Raw genomic sequence first — 12,363 nt, forward strand, 5'->3', positions numbered from 1 at the left:
TATTTAAGGATATAAATTTTAGTCCAGATAAATTGGTTTGAATTATGTAATAATTCATGTTCTGTGTTAAACATTCAACAAATACTGAAGCGTGTTGCATGAATATCATGAGTATTTTTACCATCAAATAAACATTAGTGTGGTGTTTATTAACATTGTAGGTATGGAATTTGTTCAACTGGGGATATAACTCGACCTGTACTCAGTGTTCTATCTACTCTATAAGAGCCAACCAGGTGACACAAACTGAAGACAAACTCCAGGTCATCTTTACTGACAACATGTAGCAACTCCAGCTTTGAAGAGGGAACCATGACAGAACAAGACCTCGTGACAACATCGAAGCATAGCTAAAGCTAGGGATATGGAGGACACTATGACCCTCTGGATTGTTCCTGAATAAGCATGATTACCGGTATTCAGCATGCTGATGGCCAAGGACTTCACATATTGCCAAGCAAGAACTCCATTTTACCAACTATGAACTTAGAATGTGACCCATCCTTGCCCAAAACTTGCCACACAACAAGCTGAAATACCTAATGACATGGTTTAGTGTGGACCTTCCGCTTGCAAGCAAGACTATATGTGTTTGAATTCCATTTCTTCCACTCACTAGCTATATGTAAGCTTGAACGTGTTGCTTGACACCTATGCCTCCGTTTTTCCTTTGGAACAGTCAAGATAGTAACAGCACATACTTCTTTTTTATTTATTTATTTATTTTTTTATTATTATTTTTTAAATATTTTATTTATTTATTTGACAGACAGAGATTACAAGTAGGCAGAGAGGCAGGCAGAGAGGAGGAAGCAGGCTACCTGCTGAGCAGAGAGCCCGATGCGGGGCTCGATCCCAGGCCACTGGGATCATGACCTGAGCCGAAGGCAGAGGCTTTAACCCACTGAGCCACCCAGGCGCCCCACAGCACATACTTCTTAAGGTTACTGTGAGAATTAAGAGGGTCAATATATGCAAAGCTATCAAAAAAGTGCCAAGATAACTAGGCATGGAAAGAATGTAAGTATTGTTACCTGCGGTTTCTTGTCTATCTTGCTTCCAGGAATAAAGGAAGGGCAAACCAATCGGCATTTCCATCAATAGTTAGTCTGCTTTTTGTTTTAGTAGTCATGAGGTCGACTGATGCTTGAAGTATATCCATGATGTTCTTGGATAGCCAACAACATTGACAACTTACTCCCAACACAACTGACCCGGTGGAAAAGAGCCTACTTATCTCCTTCTGCTATAGCTTCCTTAGTACAGAAATGGATCTGGACTCGATGGCCCAAGAGTTGATTTGAGGCCAACCACATATTTTCTACTTGCAGGCTCTTCATTTCATGTTTGGACTTCTGTTTTCTTTCTGCCCGCATTTCCAGTAACATTCCTTGTTTAATTCTCAAGGTTATAAGGGTTAAACTACTTTGTCCCTCTCACTATGAGAACTGCATTGCACTCCACCCTCTTATTGGAAAGGGGCTTGTCCTTAAATGAAAGGCGAATTTGAATACTACTGAGTCATGATAAATGGTGAAACTTCAGCCCACAGAATATTTATCTTTGAACATATTTTTGTTATGACATCTTAAAAATATTACATGATGCAATTATCTCCACAAGTATTTGTTTAAACACTTTCTATTCCAAATGGGACCTCAGGTTATTACCATTATCATCATCCCATGAATTCCTACTCTGTGTAAGATGTTTTAAGGATACGGTAAACACAAAGAAATGTATCACAGACCTTGGCCACTAAGGGTTTAGAGTCTGTTTGGGGAAATTGTACAAGCACAGAAAGATAATGGTCCCATAGTAAACAGGATTTACTATGTGGCTAATAAATGTAGCAGGTAATACGTGTGACATACAAAGTATAAAATGGCTGGGAAGGGTCTTAAAAGATGAGTAATATTGAGACAAGGGAAATAAGTATATCAGAGTACTCTTGACAGAACGGATGTAGTGAGCACACATTATGAAAGTCATGTGACATGCCTGAGAAACAATAGTAGAACTGTTTGGCCACTGTGGAGAATTTCAATATGAAATCATCTTTCTATTTAGTAAAAACTACAGAGTTCATAAGAGAAGAGGGAAAGAACCCCCAAACATCAATTAAAACAAAATATGGGCTTATATTACAATAGGGCTTACAGCTGTTAGGTGAATATTCTTTTTGCTGTGAGCAAATATTTCTTTTGCATGTCTTTTCCTCTTTCCCTTCCTTTTTGATGGCAACCTAGTGTTTTTGATTTTGTCAAGTTATGACACCAAGCAAGAGCATCTTGAATTTGTTTTCATGAGACAAAGAAATAGAAAATTAAAAAAAAAATGGTTAAAATGGTTATCACCTGAAGAATATGAAAACTAAGAAGGGCCCAGATGGTGTATCCAGTATGAAATGGGTCCAATATCTCCAGAAGGCCCCTGCTTCTACTGTACAGGCTAGTTTTTTTGTATTTCACAATACGGTCAAGTCCTGTGGTGTGCTGAACTCCTTGTTCTTTTTCTCCTTCTCTTCGAAGGTTAAAATAAGCAAGAGAAATTGGGTGATGATCATAACAGGAAGAATGTGGGTGTGGGAGGTGTGAGGAATCAGTGCCTGAGGCTTGAGTTGGTTCTCCCTAGAATGACTGGAAGTTACCATGTGGTCTGATGACCAGAAAGTATACCAAAAATTTCGAGTAGAAGCTTCAGTCCAGGCCCAGGGGAACAGTATTCTGCAAGGATGAATCTAATCATCCCTCACTCACGTTAGCCAAAACAATTAGCCAGGAGAAGGACATCCCTCTCCCACCAGGTCCTGTTTCTTTCTCCCAGGATGTAGTATCGCCTGTTGCTAATGAACCCTTATGATGGCCTCAAATACACCCTGACAGCTGCAGGAGATTTTGGTAACAGCCCTGACTCCAGTTTCCCTTCCATCTGTCTGCAGATGTTTTAAATTTGACCCCTTAAAAAAAAAAAAAAAGTATTTTACAAAGAAGCGATTACTATGCTTGTATATTTCCCATTTAAAAAAAACGACGGGACTGTGATTTGCAGGAGTCTTGTAATTGCGGATTATGTTGGGAGTTTGACACTCATTCTGGACATGGAGATTTTTTACACTATTTGGGGCTGGATTACTAATATTTCTTTTAGATGTATTCAAACTGTCAATCATAATGACATAGAAAATAATCAGAAATGTCAGCCATCATGCTGAAGGAAGTTAATTCTTTCAAAATTATTCATTGCTTTTATTTTTCTTTTTCAAAATATCTTTCAACTACAACAGGATGATACAACACCAGAATGTTTCTGTTTATCATGGGCCATCTGGATTTCCTTTATTAATTATATAATTCTTTCTACAAAATTTTTCTTCTGAGAATTGCAAAAAACAATTTCAAGGTGTTATTTCAATGTTCATCATACTTTAAGGGGATTATCTTAGTATGAATAATGTAACCAAGATAATTTAGGAGAAATAAAGATGTGAATAAAATCCTACAGTATTTCAAAGAATTATAGAACCTTAGAATCTTTAGAGCCTTAATGCTTTCTGGTCCAAGTCTTTCTTTTGCCAGGTGGGGGTCTTAGGTACAAGAAAGGTTGACCTGCCTGGAGTCAGTCCTTTACTTGGGTCACTGAGCCAGAAGGAGATGCCAGTCCTCCTGAGGCTTGATTCAATACTTCTCACACTGAATTTTTCCAAAGATGTACTTTTGATGCCTAAGTCACACATAAGTCATTCTTCTTGAAAAAGTCAAGTTTTTGTAATGATTTCATTCCTCTCTAAATAAAAATCTCCGAAATAGGAGAGATTTCACTTACAACATATCAAAGCAATATTTTAAATCACTTGCTTTGTGTATAGTACTATGGAGCTTACCAATAAGAGACACAATCCCTTATGTAAAGAAGCATATTATTCTCTAGGGAAATAATCTTGCGGAATCAAGGCCAAAGTATGTGAAAATATAATTAAGACTGTAAGGCCTACTCATTTTCAGTAAAAATCCTATAGACTTGGGTTTAATTGTGTGTTTTTGTGTATTTTATTTTTTTTAAAAGATGTATTTATTTCTTTTAGAGGGAGAGAGCTAAAGAGAGAGCACAAGCAGAAGGGGGAGAGGGAGAGAGAATGTCAAGAAGACTGTGCTGAGCCGAGTTCAACACGGAGCTCAATCTCAGGACCCTGAGATCATGACCTGAGCCAAAACCAGAAGTCAGTTGCTCAACTGACTGTGTCACCCACATATCCCAATTGTGTGCTTTTTAAGCATATTTAAATGTAAAATAAGTCTGGAAAGACATTTGGGTGTCATGCATTCATTCTATAAGCCTGATGATAAAAATAAGGATTATATTAATATGTAAGAAAAAATATTTCTTTAAATAATTTTCTAAGGATTTTACCAGTAGCTTTCTGAACTATGATGGTGAATTTTATATGTCAACTTTGTTAGGCTAGAGAACCCAGATATCTGGTCAAACACAAGTCTATATTTTGCTGTGAAGGTATTTTTCAGATGAGATTAACATTCAAATCAGTAGACTGAGTAAAACAAATTATCCTCCCTAATGTTAGTGGATCTTAGCAACCAGTTGAAACAAATGTCTCTTGCATTAAGCACCTGAAGTTTGGTAACTGTAATCTCAGCATGACTTTCCTATTCTGACTCAAATACATCTGAAGAGAAAAAAAAAAAACAGAAAACAAAAACTGACATCCCCAAAGGAAGAGGGAATTCTGACCACAGTCTGTCTTCCGATTCTAACTGTAACATACAATTAGAATTGTAACTGTAACATCAACCTCTCCCTCAGGTAGGGTTCCTACCTATAAACCTACCCTGCCAATTTGGAATTTGCCCAATGAATGAACAAATGAATGAATGAACAAGAAAATAAGTGGATAAAAAAGAAAATAAAATTCATACACACACACACACACACACCCTATTGCTTCTGTTTCCCTGTGAATCCTGAACAATTACGCACCATCAATGTAAAAATTTAATAAAGTATCACAAAAATGAGCTGCTCAAAGGAAGATTCATCTCAGTGGTTAAACAGAAAAACAAAAGTAACACAGACATCCAGAGAAATCTATCATTGTGCGTGACCACCTGACTTGCCTTGGATTTCGGCAGTTGGAATATTCTTTTGCAGGTAGAGAACTGCTAAGTTGTGCCCTTAAGGCAGGGTAATTTGTGGTCTAGACTCAGATGAATTATACCTTGTATCCATATTTATTGGCTGTATCTCTTGAGTAAGGCATTTAAGTTCTCTGTCATTATTTTTAAACTGTAATTAATTTTTAAATTGCATATTATAATAATTGTACATATAAATGCATATAATAGTAATATATAACTATGTTCCTATCCATAGGAAAAATACAATAGTTCACTATTTTTACTGGTTATTCTTTTTCTTCCAAATGTGAATGAATACTTGATTTTTGGAATCCTTTGGAGAAGTTGTATCATTTCAGTTGGATGACTATATTATTGAAGAAATACTTCCATGGTTGGCTTATAGGTTTCCAGAGGATATTTGGGGATTGATATATTGTTCTGTGCTCAGGATTTTGCTCAGTGATTTACATATTTATAGGTACTCAATACATATTTGTTACCATTGGTGGCCACAGTGGAGAAAATGTTCACCAAGTATTTCCTGCCCAGCTTTTCCCATGTTCGTTTAGCTGGATAGGACCATGAGAATAGTTTGAGTCAACTAAATATGAACAGAAGGAAGAACATGTTTAACTTCCAAAATGAATCCACTACAAAAAAAATAAAATAAAATAAAAATAAAAAACAGAAACAGAAAAGACTAAAGTTTCCAAGTGTTGGAACTTCAATATGCAAAACCTTCCTTATTCTGGGTTCTAGAGTGGATAGAGGTCCCTGTCAATTTCTATACTGAGTGTAGAGTAAATTTTTTTACATTAAGCCTTTGAGGTCCTATAATTATACTTTCAGCCTACCGTTCCTATCCTGTTTAAAACAGTGATGTACCATGCTTACCCTTCAATAAGAATAATCAGAGACATTCCCAAATAACTGGAGACTCCAAACAAACATTACATTAAGTAAAATATAATGAATTATCTACATAATATGTGCTGAGAAGACGAAACAATGAGATGACTCAGATTGAAAAGAGTTTTTACTTTTTAACATTTTGTTAATTTATATGTTTGTATAAAGTTTGATGTTCAAGGAATCTGTATACTCTTTACTTCAAATAAAACTTATTCTGAAACTCTTTACAGAAGGTTCAAGTAATTTTAGGGAACTAACATACATTAAATGGGTTTGGCATTTTTAATTACAAGCATGTTTTAATATTTAAGATAAACTCCTTTATCTGTACAAATTCATAAATATAGTTTCAAAAGTTGAAATACCATTTCTGGTGTCACTCGACTATCATTGCAGAGATTGTGTCAGAAGCTGAAGAACAGTATCCTTTAATTATTAGCATGTTGAGATACTGAAATGGTTCTAGAATTTGAAACAATAGTATCAGTCATCCCTGATGAAACTTAGAAGAGATATTCTAGTACCAGTAGGATAATTTCTATAACTCTAATACTAGTGATATTAAGAACTATGACTGGGGCATATTAGAATTCTGGATCATTGGCAAAATCTTTATAATGTTTCATAACTCTCCAACCATGGGCGCCTTGTATGCACTCATCAAATGTATAAACCATTTTAAACTCCAAAAAGTAGATTTCTTTAAAAGTTTAAAGTACATTAGACCTAAGAGGAAAAAAATCCAGAATTACATGAATCCCTTATACTTTCTAGAAATTGTAAAGCTTATCTATATTTCCAACAAGTCATTCTAGATTAATTTTTTTAAAGCATTTCAAGTAATGTAACCTTGCTTTGTGATAATGCAGCTGGTCAGAGTTTGTTGTTTTAAAAAAAAATTACCTGTGTTAATAATGACACTGGAAAGGTCATTTGCAGTCAAGAAATGTTCAATTTAAAAAGGTGAAATGTTTCTTTTATAAAATTTCCCACACAAATACAATTCAAACTCTGATTGTGCATGCAAAGCTAAGTTAAATGAAGACATGTGAAAAAAAAAATCCTTTGAGATAACAGTACAAAAATCATTTTCAGAGATCTGTGGGGCACCTTGGTGGCTCAGTTGATTAAACATCTGACTTTGACCCGGGTCATGATCTCAAGATCTTGCGATCAAGCCCAGCCCACATAAGGCTCTCCATGAGGTGGGGAGTTTGCTTGGCCCTCTTCCTCTGCCCCTCTTTCTGCTTGTTCTCTCTCTCTCTCAAATAAATTAATAAAATCTTAAAAAAAAAAAAAAGGCCTATAAAGAGTTTCCATGTATAAAATATCTGTGACTGTAAGGAAGAAAACTAGCAAGAAGTCATATTTTAAATTCAGAAATCCAAAGCTAGGATGATTTCTGTAAGCAATGTAGGTGGTTAGCTCTAGACAGGGTGTCTTCATTAACTGGGGACAATTTGAAGATGCTTCCTGCAGAAAAAATAATAGTTTTCATGTGCATAACATCTTAGTGTCTCCAAAATGTGGGCCATAAATCCTTTATTAACTAGGAGAGATGTATTAAGCATGCATAGCCAGTAAGTCATGAAGGCAAAGTGTTTAATGCACAGACATCTTAAAATGCAATTAATGTCTCTGTCCTTAAAAAATAACAATGAGACAGTAAGATAAGACATATGCGAAAATAAGAATGTCTACTTTAAACTGCGTACTTATATACTGAAGAACTCTATCTTACCTGGATTCAAGATGTCTATTTGCTTTAAACGTGGTGTGAAATTATTCGAGGGAATAAAATGAGAATTTCATTTATGCTGAAGTCCTGCTTATGGGACAAGCGTTGGTCAGGGAATCTGGTCCAGAGAGACAAGAAAGATTTTGCCTAAATGAGAAGGACAAATCCTAATTTAAAAAAAAAAAAAATTCAAGTTGTAATAAGGAAAAATGACATGTGCTGAATCAAAATCATGAAATGGAGTCAGATCTACATAGTTAATTATTTGGTATCCTGAAAATCAGGAGAAGAAATGAGCTTTCCATGCAGGGCCAATTCATGCAGGATGGTAGTAATAAAAGCACTAGGATCTTAAGACCTCTTACATGGTGTACAAAAAACCACAGCTGCTTCAAGGACTGAGCCAAAGTGACCACCTTGACCCTCTCAAGTCTGACAGATAAGGAAGCAGAAAATTAAATAGTTTTTCCTATTTTACAGATCCTGAGTTCCTGTGAATGTTATGTCTGAATCATTTTTCTCTCCTGGGAACTGACCTCAGGGACCAAAAAAAGAGCAGGAGTAGTTGTAACTCCACAAACTCCCCGCATAACAAGTGCTAAAGGTACTGTGTCTTCGGTGCTTGAGGGCTATTTTATCTAACCCGTATAACTATGCTACTCCGTGCCCTCAGCCTCTCCCAGATGGTCAGGTTTATCACCTACAAGGGTAATCAAACCTACATTTCTGAAGGATCTGAGTTTCTGGGACTTGCCTTTATAGGTTTTACGTTATCTTCCCGATCTTATTTTGAAATATGGAAGTAATAAGATCTACCCTAAGAATCCCCTGAATTCCACACATATTTCTTCTTACCACAAATTACTAGCAATCTATTTCCCCCCTTGGTTTTATAACCATCCTCCATACCCCTTGGTTCAGAACCATGAGGAGCCCAATTTAGCCAGGTGTTCATCTCCATTCCCAGTTTAATAAAACAACTGTTGTATCCTCTGGTAAAACTAGTCCTTCATTAGAGATCATAGCAAAGCAGCTCTCAAATCTGCAGGATGGTAAAGCAAAAACTTGCCAAGTAGATTGTTTGTTGCAAAGGAGGCACAAATATACACTATGAGGAGCACATGTGCCTATAGTGTATATAGAGAGTTTATTAGAGAAGCATTTGTTTGTGTGTGTGTGCATATATGTGTGTGAGAAGCATATATAGTCCCCTGAACTCCACATCTTGGGTCGAGATGGCCTGGATGCACCCTGATTACTGTTCTCCCAAAGGAAACCTGCCAGGATAAAAGGCTGGAAGAGCAAGCGAGATCATGCCAAGACAGCCCATGAGTCCCAAGGCCACACTGCATGGCACATTCATAGGTGAGCCTAAGAAGAGATAGGAAAAAACCTAGCTAGGCTAAGAAAGGAGAAATATATCAAGTTATCTCTGGGCCCACGTACGATGTTACAGAGGAATCATTAAAATGACTCAGGGCTGCATACAGAGTGCCCCGAGAAGGGCTTGCGTGCCCAGGATGCAGACATAAATTAAAGCCTTTCTTGTTTCTCTGTGGGCTCTTACCCCGAATGAACCAGCTCTCTGTTAAGGTACCGAAAAGGAAGAGAAAAGGAGCCTGGGGTCCGTCTAGATTTGTCTCTTATCAGGTTTATAAATGTACCGGTGAGAGAATTTACTCCTGCTTCCCTCAGTCCCCACACTAGGGTCTTGGGATAGTGGAAAAGGTCACACGGCGCATTAGTTCCAGTTTCAAAGCAGGTTCAGCAAACTTTGTAAGGCAGCAAAACCAACCTTGGAGCACGTTGCCCAGATGACCCCCAGATGGAAGCGTTAGCTGTTCCACTATCCTACCAGAACAGTCGGTGCCTGAATTAAATGCACTTGATGGATGCGGATCACCCTCTTCTCTGGCTGTGAAATGGGTTTCTCAGTTAGAAGCTGTGAGCTGTGGGATATCTTTCTTTTTTTTTTTTTTTTTAAGATTTTTATTTATTTAACAGAGAAAGATCACAGGTAGGCAGAGAGGCAGGCAGAGAGAGAGAGGGAAGCAGGCTCCCCGCTGAGCGGAGAGCCCGACGTGGGACTCGATCCCAGAACCCCGGGACCATGACCGGAGCCGAAGGCTGCGGCCCAACCCACCGAGCCACCCAGGCAGTGAGGCGCTCTGTCATTGTACGGATGCTAGTGCTGGAGGAAGAAGCAAAGTGTACAACTACGGTAAGTCCACTTGTATATCTGTATTTATGAAAACAAGTTTTGCTCCCCCAAAATCATTTTTTCTTCTGAGAGATGTACTGTGCAAATTACAGCAACCTGCCGTTCAGCTTAGAATTTTCCCCTATGCTTTTAGAAATGTGGCTGACAAGGCAGAAGATGGGATTTTCATTTATTTCCTGCTCCCTTTGCACAGAGAACTTCCTGGATTTTTAAGTTATTCTTGCTGCTTCTTCCTTACCAGACTCAATCGGCATCACTGTCATGGACTAGAGGAACGTGCTGAGGAACATCCTGGTCAAGCACTTGAGGACTTTATCATACACAGAAGCCAGGAAAATTAAAAAGCCCTAAGATAGAGCAGTCTCTATACCTTATATCACATATTTATAGATTCAGTATTCTGAAGTTGCTGATGGGTGAAATTCTCTTAATCCTTGCAGATTATTATGGAGAGGAAAAGGAATATAGGCTCTTTGCCAGCCAGATCAATAATTATGTCCTGAGTTCCAAAGACTCTTTGCTTTCTTGTACTCAGGATACACACCTGGGAGAGTAGTTATAATTGGAGTCATCACCTGATTGAGTTTATGACAGTCTATAGCAGTGCTCCAAGGCCCCGCCTGCTTTTTGTGGATGAGTTAAATGTGGAAATCCTGGAAATTGCTATTCCTCCATCATTTAATTCTGTGTAGAGGAAGCTGATAGACATAGTTCCTCCAGAGTTAGAGTTTTGCTTCTGGTTTACTCTTTAGGTACGGATGGACAATTCCAGGGACTAACATGCGGCCCTTCTTGTCATAATGACCACTGAAGGGATTCTGTCATTTTCTTCATCTACTTAACCCAACTATGTGATCAGGACCTGGGACAAAAACCAAAGGATGGACCCATGGATTCTATAGGCCCACTTTGAGACAGACTGGAGCCAAAACCATTCACCAGCCAATTTCCGTAAGTTTCAATGAACCATAGTGACCTTTCAGGAACACAAAGATTAGGGTGAACTCAGGGTCAGTATCTGGGATTTTTTTTCCTTTCTCTAGTGCAGAGTGGCAGATAAAATAGCTATATACCATATCAGGGGATGCTTAGAGAGACATGTAAAATCAGTTCACATGACAGTGTTGCAAGGCCATTCTCAAGAGGGTCCTGGTGTTTCCTTCAACCAGGGGATCAGGTTTATAGACTAGCTGGGGTGGAAGAATTGGGTAAGAGGTCATGACTTGAGGCAGTGACTCACATGAGATTTCTGCTCCACAAATTTCCCGTAATATAGATCAAGTTGTATTTTATGATTATTTATTTTGTTGCTGGGACTCTGTAATTTATTAGCCATGCCCCAGATCCCTAGCGGTTAAAATACTCTGAATGGCAGTCCATCCCTACAGCCAGTTATGGTAATTGAGCTGTCCTTATCTCTGGAGGTTAAGTACTGCCACCTGGCCCCCGCAGCTCTGGGATCCTACAATTCCCACTAAAATCATGGAGACTACGTCAAGGGTGGCAACTCCCACCATCATCCCCAATCTACAGATGACAGCCAGCACCAAATTTTCAAGGATTCTGCTATTTCTCTCATAACACATTTCTCAATGCCCCAGGGATAAAAGTGTTTTCTGTAACTTTTAGGCAACATTGTCGGAAGGAGAGAAATTAAGTTGCATGTAATAATTTTATTCTAACATTATCAAATTTGTAATTCTGTTGGATTCCTTCCTTTAAATACTTGCAGAGAAGTTCTGGCATCTTGACGTCATTAAACCTAGCCCCTTGTGGCATCCATGACTTAGTCAACCAAGCAAATTATTAGAGCCATTTCCCACCAGTCAAATTAGTATATTCAATCCGGGATCCAACAGATCAAGCCAACCAAACTTTTTTGTTCCATCTTCTTGGTTTAACATGCCCAGGATCCACTCATGTGCATGCTTCTCAGTTTCCAAATGGTAAACATGGGCAAATTCTTTCAATCCTTGTGATGTGTAGACTCTCTTCTCCCAAGATAACTAGTGATTCTCCCCCGGGTCTTATTGGAATATTATCTAGAGGCAATGAGGTGTGATACAGGTATAGCATGCAAGAAGGCTCGTATCCTCAGAAAGAAGGAGGGAGTTGTTTCAAGTAACAAATGAATTTAAGAATACAGTTATGGAATTTATTTAATCATGGGAGACCAAAATTTCCAGCTTCATCTGAGAACACCTAAATGTTTCGGCTGACATCTAAAGGAATTATTCCTTCCTCACTAAATCCTCTATGGTTAATGGAACGTTCTTGTCAAAGTTGTCTGACCATTTTGCTTCATAATTATCCAAACTGTACCATCAGATTTTAGTCCTGATCATCAACCATGCCTC

Source organism: Neovison vison, chromosome 6 (genome assembly GCF_020171115.1).
Source record: "Neovison vison isolate M4711 chromosome 6, ASM_NN_V1, whole genome shotgun sequence".
In the NCBI taxonomy this organism is placed as follows: domain Eukaryota; kingdom Metazoa; phylum Chordata; class Mammalia; order Carnivora; family Mustelidae; genus Neogale; species Neogale vison.